This window comes from Oncorhynchus clarkii, chromosome 4 (assembly GCF_045791955.1).
Source record: "Oncorhynchus clarkii lewisi isolate Uvic-CL-2024 chromosome 4, UVic_Ocla_1.0, whole genome shotgun sequence".
NCBI classification, from domain to species: Eukaryota; Metazoa; Chordata; class Actinopteri; order Salmoniformes; family Salmonidae; genus Oncorhynchus; species Oncorhynchus clarkii.
The window spans coordinates 73,060,501-73,076,164 of NC_092150.1; the positions used below are offsets into that span (position 1 = coordinate 73,060,501).

Genomic DNA, 15,664 nt, shown 5'->3' on the forward strand with positions numbered 1-15,664 from the left:
ACTTTGTGTGTACTTTGTGTGTACTGTGTGTATACTGTGTGTGTACTGTGTGTGTACTGTGTGTGTGTGTGTGCACTGTGTTTTCCATATGCATTGTTTGCCTTTGAGAGATGACATTAAAAGGGGTTTAGAGTCTGTGAAGGACTAGACATGTAGACCAGGACTGTACCCATACTGAGTTACTGTAAGGTTCTGTATTTATTTTCTTAGTCAACCTTTTGTTCTGTTTCGTTGTGTTCTTGAACGTAGCCCTGTTTCTTTGTGTTCTTGAACGTAGCCCTGTCTTTAATTTTTGTTCATTGGTTTCACCTGTGTTAGTTACTCACCTGGTCTCATCAGCTCCTTATTTAGTCCAGTTCATTCTGTTTGTGCCTTCGTGAAGTATTGTTCATTTTGACTTTACAAAGCCTTTTCCTAGCTCGTTTGTGAGAACCAGTTATAGCCTTCAGTTCTAGTTTTGATTCACCTGCCTGTTTGCCTACCTGTATATGACCATTGCCTGTCTGTGACCACAATTCCTGCCGTCTGCGACGGCAAAATAAACCCCTGCCGCTCTCTGTGCGTGAATCTACACCTTTTTTCTCCCTGAGTGTTCAGTACAGAATACCTCACTTAATAACGGAATGGATTCAGTGGCGCTACAGTGGCGCCTAACCCAGCAAGAGGAGCATATGGAGGAAATCTGCCATCTTTTCCGCCAGCCTATCCCTACTCCTCCGATGCCAGGTATCGTAACCCATAGCCCTTCATTCATATCCATGCCTGGAAAATATGACGTTTCACCTGGGAAATGTCAGGGATTTCTGATGCAATGCAGCAACTACATTGAGCACAACCCCACTAACTTTGCCACCGAAAAGAGCAGGGTGGATTTTGTCTCTACTCACAGACAAAGCCCTGGATTGGGCCACCGCCATATGGACTGCCAACAGCACAGAACTCGGATCCGAGACCCATTTCCACACCCTTTTCAAAGAGGTATTCGATCACTCTCCTTCCGGTCATCCTATAGGAGACCTCCTCATAGAACTTCAACAAGGACGCAATTCAACTGCCGACTATGCCCTCGAGTTCCGCACCATGGCTGCAGGGAGTGGATGGAATGAGGCTGCTTTACTTACCATCTACCGGAGAGGGCTCAACAGGGAACTTCAGGCAGAGCTGTCCTGTAGAGGTGACCTTCAGGATTTAAATCAACACAGTCGTATGTCCATCTTCATCGACCACCTCATCGCCGACCGCCGAAGAACTCTGCCACCCAGGAACACGAAACCTTCTCTTTCCATGATTCCATCATCCTGTACGAGTCTTCCAGAGCCCATGCAGTTGGACCATGCTCCTCTCCCGTGTATCGAACATCAAAGGCGGATCCAAGAAGGGCTCTAGAAGGCTTGATAGATTCGGGAGCAGCAGGTCATTTTATCCATCACCAGCTAGTACAAGAGCTTGACATTGATCTAATACCTGTCAACCCTCCCTTAAGGATTAACACACTGGATGGGCAGCCATTGGGCACGGGCTTCATTATGCACCTGACACAGAGCGTCACGCTCCAGAGTCTTCCACACAGAAACCATTCAACTCATGGAACTCTCATCCCCCAAACAGCCACTTATCCCCGGACACCCCTGGCTTTGTCGTCATGACCTTGCCATCACGTGGTGGTGAACTACTGTCCTGGTCTTCTACCTGCTTCACCAGTTGTCTCAGCCTACCCTGCAGTGCCACCACCATTGGACTCTGCCTCTGCCATCTGAATACACCCAGTACAGCAATGTCTTCAGCAAAATCAAGGCCTCCTCTCTGCCACAACATCGCCCAGGAGACTGTGCTATTGACTTACTCCCTGGAGTGTCCCCACCGAAGGGCCGTGTTTTCCCCCTATCCATCCTGGAAAATGAGGCAATGGAGAACTACATTGATTACACTCAAACGGTTTAATTCGTCCTTCTTCCCCGGCTGCGTCCAGCTTCTTTGTTGGAAAGAAGTACAGTGGTCTCCGTCCATGTGTTGATTACCATTCCCTGAATGACGTCACGGTCAAGAACCGTTTCCCCATTCCTCTGATCCCAGCGACCCTTGAACAAGAGGGCCACGCCAACATCTATACAAAACTTGACCTGCGAAGTACATCTAACCGTGTCCGTATACGTGAAGGCGACGAATGGAAGATGGTCTTTATCACCACACGAGAGCACTACCAATACCTGGTCAGGCCCTACGTCCCTACTAACGCCCCCGTCGTCTTCCGATCCTTTGTGAACAAGGTTTTCCAGGATATGATCAACCCCTTTCTCATTGTCTACATTAATGACATCCTGATTTACTCTCACTTCCTTAAGGAACAAAATGTTCTTCAATGGCTCCTTGACCATAACCTTTATGTGAAGACTGAAAAGAGCACCTTCCATGTAAACTTCCTCAGTTTCGTACTGACACCTGGAGGGGTCAGCATGGATGAGAACAGTCACCACCGTCGGTAAATGGCCCAAACCCACCCCCGTTAAGGAACTCCAAAGTTTCATTGGGTTCTCCAATTACTATCGCCGGTTCATTCGGAACTTCAGTTCTACGGCCGCTCCCCTCACTGCCCTTACCAGCCAAAAGACCCGGACCCTTCAATAGACTGATACAGCCCTGACTGCTTTCAACAACTTGAAATGCCTCTTCACCTCAGCTCCTGTCCTTCACCAACCTGATCCGACCCTTCCTTTCACCCCGGAGGTGGATGCCTTAAGTAGGAGCCATACTCTCTCAGCGGGTGGGAACACCTCCAAAATCACATCTCTGTGCCGCCTTCTCCAGGAAATGATCCTCCGATGAGAGGAATGTACGGTGTGTGGAACAGAGAACTCCTCGCCGTCAAGCTGGCCCTAGGAGTGGCGCCACTGGTTGGATGGCGCACAACATCCCTTTCTCGTCCTAACAGATCATTGTAATTTGGAATATATCAGATTGGCCAAGAGGTTAAACTCTAGACAAGCCCGCTGGGCTCTTCACATGCTTCCATTTTCAAAACGTAAAAGCTGATGCTCTCTCCTGCCAGTTTGACCTTCTGACCAGTAACTCAGACCCTACACCAATTCTTCCATAATGCAAGAGGAAGGGACTGGTACAGTGGGAGGTTCACTCTGCCATACAAGAAGCCCTAACCTCTGACCCGGCTCCTCCTGAGACAGCAGCTGGGAGGAGTTACGTACCAGCAGCTATTAGACCCCAACTCATGCAATTGTTTCACACGTCCTTGGGGTCAGAACATCCAGGCATTACACGAACCACCAAACTTCTAGCCTGTAAGTTCTGGCTGTCCTCAATGGCATCTGACGTAAGGGATTACTTACACTCCTGTCCAGTCTGTGCCCAAACCAAAAGCCCTCGTCATCTCCCTTCCGGTAAGCTTCAACATTTGCCAATCCCTCAGACCCTGGTCCCACGTAGCTGTTGACTTCATCACAGACTTTCCTGAATCCTCTGGTAACGCCACCATCCTTATCATAGTAGACCGTTTTTCAAAAATGTGTCGTCTGGTTCCTCTTCTTCATTTACCTAACGCCATGGAATTGGCTGAGTGTATGTTCCAGCAGGTGTTCCATCTGTATGGGATTCCGGAGGACATTGTCTCTGCCTGTGACCACGAATCCTGCCTTCTGAGACGGCAAAATAAACACCCGCCACTCTCTGCGCGTGAATCTACACCTTTTTTCTCCCGGAGTATTCATTACAGTTACAATAGTTTGGCACCCAATCCTACAGTGTGTAGTCTCTCAGAACCACGGATGTCCCGATGTCTTGCCTGTGGACCTCAATTTCTAGAGCATCGGCCATTTGTGTTTCCTTTTTTTCCAAGCCAACATCCGTTTCTAACAAAAAAATGCTAATAGAAAAACACAAACATCACATAATGACTTGTTATCCCCAGCCTCATAATACCCAGTTAAGAAGGAGTCAGAAACCCTGGTGCCAAACAGATCGAGTAGCTTTAAAAAGACACACACAGAGTCGTAGCTTTAAAAAGACACACACCGAGTCAGGCTTAGAGTAATGAGTTTATGTTAACACCCGTGCTACCGTTCACCTCATTTACAATGTGACAACACAAGGACAACATGGCCCTGTGGTGACTCTCCCTGATGAATAGGATGCTCCCTCTTTATTGTGCATTCTCTCTCTCTCCCCTGGGTGAGATGATATCTCTCTCTCTCTCCTCCTCCCTGGTCCAAAGGCTTATGTGGTGAATCTCCTTGGCAGCTATGTTCTCTCCTCTCAACCCTGTAACACCTCCCCAGAGACCTACTGCTCTACACCGCTGCTGCTTCAGTACTCTGGAGTTCATGAACACTGGGGAAAACAGCATTGTATTCACATCACTGCCATGCTCTGGCATTACAGCTAATGTTCTGCTGTCATCACCTGTCACTAATTACTGATTCAGGGTCAGATCTATGATCATCAGTCTAAACCTGGCTATTAAGAGCTGAACCAGTTTTCAAGGGCATATGGCCCATATAGCCCTGTTTGTTCAGGTTTGTATCACTGATTCTGGATCAGCAATAGATGTCCCAGTCTTAACTTTAGCGGTGAAGAACTAAACATAAAAGCTGGCCTCTAACCAGTTTTAAAGGGCGTAGAATAGCATTCGATTCTGTAGAATAGACTATGGGGAGATTTAATTATGATAACTCTGGATTCCTAGATGGGGCTCTGGCCAACACATTAAGTAATGGATTAAAATGCTAAGTATATACTTATACCAGGATAGATGTGCAGGCTTTTCTGATGGCGCTGCAAGTTTCTGAAAGACGGGCTGGATGTATATACAGGATCATGGTACTGTATCAGTGGTTTTGCTGCGTAGACTGGGCGTGATGACAAAAGGAAGTTTTGGCATCGTTATGGCTGGCAGAAGGGCAGGGTCTGGAGTTCCTCGGACTTCAAAATCTTTAAGTTGTGTGAGGAAACAGTATTTTGGGGAAAATGTTTGTAATTGCAGGAAACTATCTCTGTAACTGTCAGGGGAATGGCCAGCGGTCACCTGCCGCTTAGAGCGTAGTGTATAGAGTGAATGGGAATAGAGCATATGACATAGGGAATAGGGCATAGGACATAGGGAATAGGGCATAGGACATAGGGAATAGGGCATAGGACATAGGGAATAGGGCATAGGACATAGGGAATGGGGTATAGGACATAGGGAATAGAGCATAGGACATAGGGAATAGGGCATAGGACATAGGGAATAGGGCATAGGACATAGGGAATAGGGCATAGGACATAGGGAATGGGGTATAGGACATAGGGAATAGGGTATACAGCATATGGAATAGGGTATAGGACATAGGGAATAGGGTTTAAGGCACAGTGGATAGGGTATAGGACATAGAGAATAGGGTATATACCATAGGGTATAGGACATAGGGAATAGGGTACAAGACATAGAGAAAAGGGTATAGGGGACAGGGAATAGGGTTTAGGGAAGAGAGAATAGGGTATAGGGTATATGACATAGGGAATAGGGTATATGATATAGGGTATAGGGTATATGACATAGGGAATAGGGTATATGATATAGGGAATAGAGAATAGGACATAGAGAACAAGGTATAGGACATAGGGGATAGGGTGTAGGACATAGAGAATAGATTATAGGACATCGAGAATAGAGTATAGGACATAGGGAATAGGGTATAGGACATCGAGCATAGGGAATAGGGTATAGGACATTGAGAATGGGGTATAGGACAGAGAATATAGTATAGGACATAGGGAATAGGGTATAGGACATTGAGAATAGGGTATAGGACATAGGCAATAGAGGTGGAGGACACTGGCTGTAACCTTGTCCTCAAGTTTCTCTAGTCGTGTTAGAACATATTAGACACCCTCACTAATTACAGGAAACACTGTATTTTTGTCACACCTAACCACAGTATGTATGTATTCCAACCCTCACAAACAGTTGACAGCATTCCTTCCTCCATTGTGTCTCTCTCCCAGAATTTGTCCTGTTCATGGCTCAGTGCTATCTCTGCAAGTGCAGTCACTGTGAGCATCAGAGAGAAGATGGAGAAGAAGAGAGCATCAGTCACCTCAGCCCTGCGTTGTCTGACTAAATGCCTCATCCTTCTCCTACTGATGAATAGCCTGCCTACACTGGAGCCTGTTTCAGATTTTTATATCTCTTTTCTCTCTCACTCTCCATCTTTCCTGCTCCTTCTTTCATTTTGTCATTCTCTCCCTCTTAACCCCCCCTCTCTCAGTTCACCACCTCCCTCCCACCCTCCTTCCCTCTCTCTAAATCCAAGTAGGTGTGAGGGGAGAAACACACACCTCCACACACCTTCGCACACACACCTTCTCACACACGCACAGCACACACACCACACACACACACATGAAAGGCTGTTATAGCAGTGGTATTGGAATAATCATGGCAGCGATAGAGATCATTCCATTTTGTGTAAATAAGCAAACTCTCACCTCAGTACCCTATGTATGTGTGTATGTGCACTTAACAGAAAACCAAAACACTTTCTCATACTCGAGCCAATGTGATGACTTTCCAGATAGTGTTTATATTGGTTCAAATCTTCTTAACCTATGCTGAACAGAACTATAAAAGCAACATGCAACAATTTCAAAGATTTTACTGAGTTACAGTTCATAAAAGGAAATCAGTCGATTGAAATGAATTCATTACGACATAATCTATGGATTTAACATAACTGGGAATACAGATATGCATCTGTTAGTCACAGATACCTTTAAAAAAAAGGTAGGGGCGTGGATCAGAACACCTGTCAGTATCTGGTGTGACCACCATTTGCCTCCTTCGCATACAGTAGAGTTGATCAGGCTGTTGATTGTGGCTTGTGGAATGTTGTGCCAATTCTCTTTAATGGCTGTGCAAAGTCGCTGGATATTGGCGGGAACTGGAGGCAGCTTATGCTCGCTAACAGGGATATCAACAAATGTGTTCACTTTTTGTGAGTATGGAACATTTCTGGGATAGTTATTTTATTTCAGCTCATGAAACATGGGACCGACACTTTACATGTTGAGTTTATATTTTTGTTCAGTATATATGCAATTCACATTGCACCTATTGAATGGAATACAATGAGACATATAAAAAACATAATCTATTGCTAGTAGCCAGATACCATTCATTCATTCAGCAATTTGTTGTGCTAATGGGACACTTGGCAGATGTGGTATTATCTCCATTAGCAACAGGAATGGACATGTATATTAGTACTAGCTCTATACCGGGATGGGCAACATTGATGGGGGTGGGGGCCACAAAAAATCTGAAATCATTGTGAGGGGCCGCAGTTGCTCGCGGGTCTGCTTACCCACATCCATACCCACACATTCATTTAGAGCTGGCCCCAGCCTTTTGGGGGCCCTAAGTGAAATGTTGTTGGGGGACCCCCCCACCGTGCGTGTAAAACATTATTGACAGCGGAGAGAAACATTTTAAGTTTTAAAGCACATTTTCTGCAACTCTACTCAATTTGCCATAGGGCGGAGAGAAATGTTTTCAGTTTTGAATATATTATCTGAGTGAGAGTTACTAACAAAATCAACGGGTCGAGAAAAGTTATAACTTATTTGGTACATAATGTTGCCGCTACCGTCTCTTATGACCAAAAATAACTTCTGGACGTCAGGACTGTAATTACTCACCACTGACTGGCAGAATCCTTTTTTTCCTTTAACGAGACCGACGCGAACAATATGCTGCTTTCACGGGAACAGGCCCAGATCCCCATGATTTGCATGAAGAAGAGGCGGAGAAAAAGGGTCCGGAGGGCAGGCTGCCTTCTGAGAATTCGTAGGCGATCTAATAAACCCTCACGTCCTTCCATTCTGCTAGCAAACGTGCAATCTTTGGACAATAAAATAGATTACCTAAAACAGATAAAATAGATGAAACTACCAACAGGACATTCAAAACTGTAATACCTTATTCTTCACGGAGACATGGCTGAACGACGACACTATCAACATACAGCTGGCTAGTTTACGCTGCACCGGCAGCATAGAACAGAGGCGTCTGGTGAGACAAAGGGGCGGCGCACTATGTATTTTTGTAAATAACAGCTGGTGCACAATATCTAAGGAAGTCTTCGAGCTATTGCTCTCCTGAGGTAGAGTATCTCATGATAAACTGGAGACCACACTACCTACCTAGAGAGTTTTCATCTGTATTTTTCGTAGCTGTTTACATTCAGTGGCTTGCGAAAGTATTTACCCCCCTTGGCATTTTTCCTATTTAGTTGCCTTACAACCTGGAATTCAAATGGATTTCTGGGGGGTTTGTATCATTTGATTTACACAACATGCCTACCACTTTGAAAATGCAAAATAATTTTTATTGTGAAACAAACAAGAAATACAACAAAAATCTGAACACTTGAGCGTGCATAACTATTCACCCCCCCCCCCCCCCCAAAGTCAATACTTTGTAGAGCCACCTTTTGCAGCAATTACAGCTGCAAGTCTCTTGGGGTATGTCTCTATAAGCTTGGCACATCTAGCCTCGAGGATTGTTGCCCATTCTTCGAGGCGAAACTGCACCAACTCCTTCAAGTTGGATGGGTTCTGCTGGTGTACAGCAGTCTTTAAGTCATACCACAGATTCTCAATTGGATTGAAGTCTGGACATTGACTAGGCCATTCCAAGACAAATAAATGTTTCCCCTTAAACCACTCAGGTGTTGCTTTAGCAGTATGCTTTGGGTAGTTGTCGTGCTGGAAGGTGTGCCTCCTTCCCAGTCTCAAATCTCTGGAAGACTGAAACAGGTTTCCCTCAAGAATTTCCCTGTATTTAGCGCCATCCATCATTCCTTCAATTCTGACCAGTTTCCCAGTCCCTGCCGATGGAAAAACATCCCCACTGCATGATGCTGCCACCACCACGCTTCACTGTGGGGATGCTGTTCTCGGGGTGATGAGAAGTGTTGGGTTTGTGCCAGACGTAGTGTTTTCCTTGATGGACAAAAAGCTCAATTTTAGGCTCATCTGACCAGAGTACCTTCTTCCTTATGTTTGGGGGAGTCTCCCACATGCCTTTTGGAAAACACCAAACATGTTTGCTTATTTTGTTTCTGGCCACTCTTCCATGAAGCCCAGCTCTGTGAAGTGTATGGCTTAAAATGGTCTTATGCACAGATACTCCAATCTCGACTGTGGAGCTTTGCAGCTCCTTCAGGGTAATCTTTGGTCTCTTTGTTGCCTCTCTGATGAATGCCCTCCTTACATGGTCTGTGAGTTTTGGGGGGCGGCCCTCTCTTGGCAGGTTTGTTGTGGTGCCATATTCTTTCAATTTTTTAATAATGGATTTAATGAAGCTCCATGGGATGTTCAACGTTTCTGATATTTTTTTATAACCCAACCCTGATCTGTACTTCTCCACAACGTTGTCCCTGACCTGTTTAGAGAGTTCCTTGGTCTTCATAGTGCCGCTTGCTTGGTGGTGCCTCTTGCTTAGAGGTGTTGCAGACTCTGGGACCTTTCAGAACAGGTGTATATATACTGAGATCATGTGACAGATCATCTGACACTTAGATTGCACACAGGTGGACTTTATTTAACTAATTATGTGACTTCTGAAGATAATTGGTTGCACCAGATCTTATTTAGGGGTGTCATTGCAAAGAGGGTGAATACATATGAACACACCACTTGTCCATTAACATTTTTATTTTATTTTTTAAAACAAGTTATTTTTTTCATTTCACTTCACCAATTTGGACTATTTTGTGTATGTCCATTACATGAAATCCAAATAAAGATATTTAAATTACAGGTTGTAATGCAATAAAATAGGAAAAACGCCAAGAGGGGTGAATACTTTTGCAAAGCACTGTACCACCACAGTCAGAGGCTGGCAGCAAAACAGCATTGAATGAGCTGTATTCCGACACAAGAAAACAAGAAAATGCTCATCCAGAGGCGGCGCTCCTAGTGGCCGGGGACTTTAATACAGGGAAACTTAAATCCGTTTGACCAAATTTCTATCAGCTTCTTAAATGTGCAACTGGAGGAAAAAAACTCTGGACCACCTTTACTCTACACACAGAGCTCTCCATTTGGCAAATCTGACCCCAATTCTATCATCCTGATTCCTGCTTACAAGCAAAAATTAAAGGAGGAAGCACCAGTGACTAGACCAATAAAAGAGTGGTCAGCTACAGGACTGTTTTCCTAACACAGACTGTAATATGTTCCAGGATTCCTCCGATGACGTTGAGAAGTACACCACATCAATCATTGGCTTCAATAAGTGCATCGATGACATCGTCCCCACATTGACCGTACATACCTTCCCCAACCAGAAGCCATGGATTACAGGCAACATTCTCACTGAACTAAAGGTTCAGCTGCTGATTTCAAGGAGTGGGACTCTAACCCGGAAGCGAATAAGAAATGTCGCTATGCCCTCCGACGAACCATCAAACAGGCAAAGCGTCAATACATGACCAAGATCGAATCGTACTACACCAGCTCTGATGCTCGTCGGATGTGGCAGGAATGGCCCAGTACATCACTGTGGCCAAGCTCCCTGCCATCCAGGACCTCTATACCAGGCGGTGTCAGCTTCTACCCCTAAGCCTTAAGACTCCTGATCACCTAATCAAATGGCTACCCAGACTATTTTTGTTGCCCCCCCCCCTCTTTTACACCTCTGCTACTCTGTTGTTATCATCTATGCGTAGTCCCTTTAATAACTCTACTCAACTAACCAGTACCCCACACATTGACTCTGTATCGATACCCCCTGTATATAGTCTCGCTATTGTTATTTTACTACTGCTGTTTAATTACTTGTTACTTTTATTTCTTATTCTTATCCAAAATTTTTTTACTGCGTTGTTGGTTTGGGGCTCGTAAGTAAGCATTTCACTGTAAGGTCTACAGACCTGTTGTATTCGGTGCAACCCCCATCACAGAGCATCTAACACACACTATTATAGGACAAATGGCAAGATCTCCAATACACACTGACACACACTGTTATAGGCTTTTAACAGACCTCTCTCTACCTGTCAATATCTGTCTTACTGAAGGGGTCTTAATCTGTTGACATTTACAGTATGTACATGTCCTGTCCTGTGGAGTAGCATTGATTTGTCGACAGTTTCTCTTCTGTTAGTACATTTGTTTGTTTGTTTGTTTGTTTGTTTGTGTTTATGTACTGTGGCTGAACTTTAGTGAGGGTAAGGGAGTGTGACTAAGGATGTCTGGGAGGACGACACACTGCTGTCGTTACATAGATGCCCAGTCTGTCTCACACTGTAATAGGAGGAACGCACTCTAATTAGGCCCAACTGTCTCTCTCTGTGTGTGTCTATATCTGTGTCTGTGTCTTTGTCTGTCTGTGTGTGTTTCTGTGGGTGTGTTTATGTGTTTTTTTTATGTGTGTGTTTCTCTCTGTGTGTGTGTGTGTGTGTGTGTGTGTGTGTGTGTGTGTGTGTGTGTGTGTGTGTGTTTCTGTGTGTGTGTGTGTGTGTGTGTGTTTCTGTGTGTGTTTCTGTGTGTGTGCGTGTTTCTGTGTGTGTGCGTGTTTCTGTGTGTGTGCGTGTTTCTGTGTGTGTGTGTGTTTCTGTGTGTTTCTGTGTGTGTGTCGTTCTCTTTCTGTGTTTGTCTCTTTCTCCCCCTCTCTCTATACAGTATATAAGTACATTGAGTGTACAAAACATTAGGTACACCTTCCAAATACACCTTCCTAATATATTTTCCCCTCAATTCGTCGAAGCATGTACTCTACAAGATGTCGAAAGCGTTCCACAGGGATGCTGGCCCATGTTGACTCCAATGCTTCCCACAGTTGTGTTAAGTTGGCTGGATATCCTTTGGATATCCTTTGATACACTCGGGAAACTGTTGAGCATGAAAAATCCAGCAGCGTTGCAGTTCTTGACACACTTAAATCAGTGTGCCTGGCACCTAAGTCTTCTGTCTTGCCCATTCAGCCTCTGAATGGCACACATACACAATCCATGTCTGAATTGTCTCAAGGCTTAAAAATCCTTCTTTAACCTGTCTCCTCTCCTTCATCTACACTGATTGAAATGGTTTTAACAAGTTACATCCATAAGGAATCATATCCTTCACCTGGATTCACCTGGTTAATCTGCCATGGAAAGATCAGTTGTTCCTAATGTTTTGTACACTTAGTATATATCTATCTCTCTCTCTCGGTCTGCCTGTCTTAGTATTTTTGCATTTCTTTTTGTCGGTGTGCGTGCAAGAGTGTGTGTGTGAGGTTGTGGGTTTGAGTGTGTGTGTGACTCACTGTCTCATCCCAAAAGACCATTCTCTGAAAGGAGCATAATGTAAGTCATTAAATTAGTATTCTTAATGGGTATTATTTGATATAAAGAAAACCATGTGTTTCAATTACCTGCTAATTGTCCAACTAACCACAATGTATTGTCTCTGCTCCATGGGACTGTCAACCTGAACAATGCACTGTTATATTTCTATATCCTGTTGAAGTGACGCACTGTGTGTGTGCTTACATTCACCTTAAAATGCTTGAGAAACGTTGTCTAAGTATTTCAATATTGGCGCGAGTGTTTGTGTGTGCGTCTGTGCTAGTGGGTGTGTTTTAATAATGAGTTTTAATAATGAGCTGTAAGACAGCAGTAAGCCGGTCTGTTTTTTCCGGAGTGCTTTAATAATGATGAAGCAGCCATTTTATTCATTTGTTGTCGGTCGCTAAATCACTTTCTGCCTTGCCAAAATATAAATAAAGTTGTTGGGTTTATGCAAAGCAGAGGGAGGGCATTCTTAATGACAAAATAATGAGTCTTCAATTTCAACCCACCGCATCATAATTCCACTCCACCCCATCCCCACTCGTATCTGTCTGATTTCTGCTCTTAGCTTATCTTTGTATCTCCCATCCTTGAGCTTTTGCTGAACGTTTATAATGTAGGGAGAGTTTTTCTGTACAAAATGTATAGCATTTTTTAAAGTGTTTCTCAGGTTGTCTCAGTGAGGTGTTGCTGTAGCAGGTCAGGCGCTAATCGTTAAATTATGCTACCTGCCTCCTCATAGCCAGGTGCTCTTTCTATGTCTCTCTCTCTCTCTCTCTCTCTCTCTCTCTCTCTCTCTCTCTCTCTCTCTCTCTCTCTCTCTCTCTCTCTCTCTCTCTCTCTCCCATGTCTCTTCTCCTCTCTTCTTTATAATATGTCAGTTAATGTATGTATTTTTCTTTCATCTCTCTTGACCTTGCTCTTTAGCTTTTTCTCCCTCTCTCTCTCTCTCTCTCTCTCTCTCTCTCTCTCTCTCTTCAATGGGGATAACACTTGTCTCTGTCAATGGCGATAAAACTTGTCTCTGTCAATGGCGATAACACTTGTCTCTGTCAATGGGGATAACACTTGTCTCTGTCAATGGCAATAACACTTGTCTCTGTCAATGGCGATAACACTTGTCTCTGTCAATGGGGACAACACTTGTCTCTTCAATGGGGATAACACTTTTTTTTTTATTTTATTTTTTTATTTCACCTTTATTTAACCAGGTAGGCTAGTTGAGAACAAGTTCTCATTTGCAACTGCGACCTGGCCAAGATAAGGCATAGCAGTGTGAACAGACAACACAGAGTTACACATGGAGTAAACAATTAACAAGTCAATAACACAGTAGAAAAAAGGGGAGTCTATATATACATTGTGTGCAAAAGGCATGAGAAGGTAGGCAAATAATTACAATTATGCAGATTAACACTGGAGTGATAAATGATCAGATGGTTATGTACAGGTAGAGATATTGGTGTGCAAAAGAGCAGAAAAATAAATAAATAAAAACAGTATGGGGATGAGGTAGGTGAAAATGGGTGGGCTATTTACCAATAGACTATGTACAGCTGCAGCGATCGGTTAGCTGCTCAGATAGCAGATGTTTGAAGTTGGTGAGGGAGATAAAAGTCTCCAACTTCAGCGATTTTTGCAGTTCGTTCCAGTCACAGGCAGCAGAGAACTGGAACGAAAGGCGGCCAAATGAGGTGTTGGCTTTAGGGATGATCAGTGAGATACACCTGCTGGAGCGCGTGCTACGGATGGGTGTTGCCATCGTAACCAGTGAACTGAGATAAGGCGGAGCTTTACCTAGCATGGACTTGTAGATGACCTGGAGCCAGTGGGTCTGGCGACGAATATGTAGCGAGGGCCAGCCGACTAGAGCATACAAGTCGCAGTGGTGGGTGGTATAAGGTTCTTTAGTGACAAAACGGATGGCACTGTGATAAACTGCATCCAGTTTGCTGAGTAGAGTGTTGGAAGCAATTTTGTAGATGACATCGCCGAAGTCGAGGATCGGTAGGATAGTCAGTTTTACTAGGGTAAGTTTGGCGGCGTGAGTGAAGGAGGCTTTGTTGCGGAATAGAAAGCCGACTCTTGATTTGATTTTCGATTGGAGATGTTTGATATGGGTCTGGAAGGATAGTTTAGAGTCTAGCCAGACACCTAGGTACTTATAGATGTCCACATATTCAAGGTCGGAACCATCCAGGGTGGTGATGCTGGTCAGGCGTGCGGGTGCAGGCAGCGAACGGTTGAAAAGCATGCATTTGGTTTTACTAGCGTTTAAGAGCAGTTGGAGGCCACGGAAGGAGTGCTGTATGGCATTGAAGCTCGTTTGGAGGTTAGATAGCACAGTGTCCAAGGACGGGCCAGAAGTATATAGAATGGTGTCGTCTGCGTAGAGGTGGATCAGGGAATCGCCCGCAGCATGAGAAACATCATTGATATATACAGAGAAAAGAGTCGGCCCGAGAATTGAACCCTGTGGCACCCCCATAGAGACTGCCAGAGGACCGGACAGCATGCCCTCCGATTTGACACACTGAACTCTGTCTGCAAAGTAATTGGTGAACCAGGCAAGGCAGTCATCCGAAAAACCGAGGCTACTGAGTCTGCCGATAAGAATACGGTGATTGACAGAGTCGAAAGCCTTGGCAAGGTCTATGAAGACGGCTGCACAGTACTGTCTTTTATCGATGGCGGTTATGATATCGTTTAGTACCTTGAGCGTGGCTGAGGTACACCCGTGACCGGCTCCGAAACCAGATTGCACAGCGGAGAAGGTACGGTGGGATTCAAGATGGTCAGTGACCTGTTTGTTGACTTGGCTTTCGAAGACCTTAGATAGGCAGGGCAGGATGGATATAGGTCTGTAACAGTTTGGGTCCAGGGTGTCGCCCCCTTTGAAGAGGGGGATGACTGCGGCAGCTTTCCAATCCTTGGGGATCTCAGACTTGTCTCTGTCAATGGGGACAACACTTGTTAGCACTGTCACATTTAAACCACCTTTGAACCACCTTTGTGCATTATGATTGTACAGATATATAGACATTTAGCCATGATCTTTAATGAATGATTATACTGTACTGTAGCTATATAATGCATCATAAATGATCATTCATTTATAATGCATGCTACACAGGTGGTTAATATAAGATTGTACCATGTTTCAGGGATGTACATGATGTAACCAAATGTAAACTCTGCCTTGCAACCCTCCTCTACTCTAACATCACAACAGCCATCTGCTGAACACAGCATAATCCACACTAAGGCGTGGGCGTAATAGTCACATGTGAACACACCGTATGTCCATAGGAGAAACCTTATACGTGAACAGTATGTGT

General features: G+C 44.5%; 1 protein-coding gene across 1 annotated transcript in view; it reads left to right on the forward strand.

Annotated features, from left to right (window-relative positions):
• Positions 1–15,664, forward strand: part of LOC139407246 (syntaxin-binding protein 5-like) — a 126,806-nt gene that overhangs the window by 83,120 nt on the left and 28,022 nt on the right. The gene's annotated exons all lie outside the window — the stretch shown is intronic.